Consider the following 2,825-nt stretch of genomic DNA (forward strand, 5'->3'; position numbering starts at 1 on the left):
CTCTTCTTGACTTGATGGTTTGTGAAGAGAAATCTGCCATTATTCTGATGGGTTTTCTTTTAAATGTGATCTATTTCTTTTCTCTAGCAGCTTTTAGTGTACTGTTCCTGTGCTGAATTTCTGGGATCTTGATTATTATATGTCTGGGTGTGGTTTTAATTGGGTTGATGTTACTTGGATTTCTATATGCTTCGGTTACCTGAATGTCAGATTATTTCCTCATATTTGGGAAGTTTTCTGCTATTACTTCTTCCCATATTCTTTTTATGCCATTTGCATTGACTCCTTCTTTCTCATTAATGCCTATTAGTCTCACATTGTTTATCTTTGCATCATCTTGCAGATGTTGAATTATTTTTTTCCTGCATCCTAGTTGTTTTTAAGAGATCTTTTCTTACATGTGTACTAGCTGCAATGGTGTCTTCAAGGTGTGAAAGTCTATTCTCACTTTCATTCAAATGGTTTTGTCAGCTTGTGATTGTGGTTTTAATTTCCTGTATATCACTTTGAATCTGCTTCATGCATTCTATTTGTTTCCTATATTGTTCATTCAAGCATTCCATCATTTTTCTTTCTTCTTTTTTTTAACATCCAGTTTTATTTTTCATTTGGTACGTTTTAAATATACTTAATGACAGCATTTATCATAGGGAATTTGTGTATAAACATGATATATTTTGATTCTTTTTTTCCCACTCCCTTCCTTTCCCCTCCCTTCAACTCCTTTTCCTTCATTATTTACAAAAGTGAGGTCACCAGTTTTTATTCCTATTATCTTTTTTTCTTGTCCCCTCTGTTCTTCCTTTCTTCATGCCCTCCTTTGTTCTGAACTCCTTCCCATCTGAACCTTTTCTTATTATTTCCCAAAATGTAGATTGTTGTATATGATCAAGTATACTTCATTATACATGCTAAAATAAGATATCCTCTAAAATAATTCCTGTTGTATCTTCTAGTGCAAAAATTAGTACCAGACTCAGTCTTATTTTGGGGGAAATAGAGTATGAGAAGCCAATATTTGCACAGTGATCCCTGAATTGTGTGTGTGTGTCTATCATTTTTCTATTCTCTCTTTTTTTTTTAATCAGTGTTTTCTTTAGAAACACTTAGTACTAATAGTTATCACTTCTTTTTTTAACTTCAGAGATTATTTCTGATCTGATTTCCTCTATACCTTTCTGCAGTTGTTTCTTTACTTCTGACACTATTATTTCTGAGATTTCAGATGTGTGATTTCCAATTTCTTCTAGGCTATTGTCTCCTGCATTTGTTCTGGGTGGGCTTGGGGTCTGAGACTGCATTTTGCTCCTTCTCTTTGTCATTTTGTGTAGCACTGTCTTCTGACCTTTGGTGTAGAGCTTTGATAGAGTTATTACCTTAGCACCAAGTCTGGATCTACCACATTCAAACTCGTCCAGGTGGGTGTGGCTTGGGCCTGGTTGCTGTGCTCCACTTCTTCCTGCTGCAGCTCTTGGAGGCGAACCCTCTGTGCCACTCTGGCAAGATGTTCTGCTCCTGGGTTAGCTGCGTGGGTCTTGCCTCTGTCCTCTCTTCAGGGAGTTCTGCTGCAGGATTCCACACCTGGCCTGTCTGATGGAGGAAGTTCCATTCATATGCTGGCTGGAATGAAGATATGCGCCCCAGGCAGTCTCACTCATGTGAGGCCTGCGCTCTGAGTTGAATGAGGATCTGACCAGTCCCGGGCAGTCCCATTCACACACTGGGCCTGGGTCGAGTGAGGACCCGGTGGGCCCCAGGTGATCCCACTCACATTCAGGCCTGGGTCGAATTTGATTTTAACTTTTAATGAGATGCTAGAACATTGGTGTTTGCTAGTCAGTATACAATATTTTCCTGCCAATCAAAGGCTTATGGAGGACAAAATAAGAACAAAGAACATTGGCTGATATCCTGGTCTTCCCCCTGTATGAGTCTGTTTGTCACTGTTATGACAGAGTACCCAAGGCTGAGTTCTTTATATTTAAAAAGAGGTTTATTTAGCTCACAGTTGTGAAGACAGAAAGTTTCCTAAGATCAGACTGCCCCATCAGTTTGGCCCATGGTAAGAGCTCTGTGGCAGGTGGTGTCATAGTTGAATGCTTGTGGAAGAGGCCACATGGTGAGCCAGGAAGCAGAGATGAGGGGAGTCTAGTCTTCTTATGACAAAAATCACCCCAGTGACTCAGTGACCTTCCTCCAAGCTCGGCCTTTTAAAGGTTCTATCTCCTCATGCTGTTATACTGGGCTCAACACCTGACCCTCTGAGGGACATGACACGTGTAAACTGTGTCTAAACCATAGCACCTACCATGTCAGAAGCTCCTCACTACACAAACATGTCAAGCCTATCGTATCTATGCTCTGTCAACGCTGGGCATGCTCACCTCTTCTTTCATTTGTCATAATAGGTACCATTTAAACTGTTTTAAAGTACATAATTCAATCCATCAGCATTAAGTACATTTGCACTATCATGCAACCATCACCACTGTGTATTTCTAAATCTTTTTTATTACCCCAAGCAGAACTTGTGATAATTAAGCAATGGATTTCCTCTCCCACGCACACCCCAAATCCCTGGCAGCCTCTAATATACTGTATTACTGACTATCTAAATTTATACCTATTTTAGATACTTGCTAAAGTGGAAACAGATAATGTTTCTTTTTGGCACGGTTATTTCACTTAGCATAATTATTTTCAAGGTTTATCCATGTTGTAGGTTGTATCAAAATATGTTCATTATTTTTTATATTAAAACTTTAATGGCCTCTATCAAGACCAACTTTTTAATACTTTTCTGATCACATGCCTCTTTTTTTTTT

General features: G+C 39.0%; 1 protein-coding gene across 1 annotated transcript in view; it reads left to right on the forward strand.

The window, feature by feature from the left end:
- Window positions 1-2,825, forward strand: part of Susd1 (sushi domain containing 1) — a 210,349-nt gene that overhangs the window by 180,786 nt on the left and 26,738 nt on the right. The window lies entirely within an intron of this gene.

Source organism: Octodon degus, unplaced genomic scaffold, assembly GCF_000260255.1.
Source record: "Octodon degus isolate 3935 unplaced genomic scaffold, OctDeg1.0 scaffold00297, whole genome shotgun sequence".
In the NCBI taxonomy this organism is placed as follows: Eukaryota; Metazoa; Chordata; class Mammalia; order Rodentia; family Octodontidae; genus Octodon; species Octodon degus.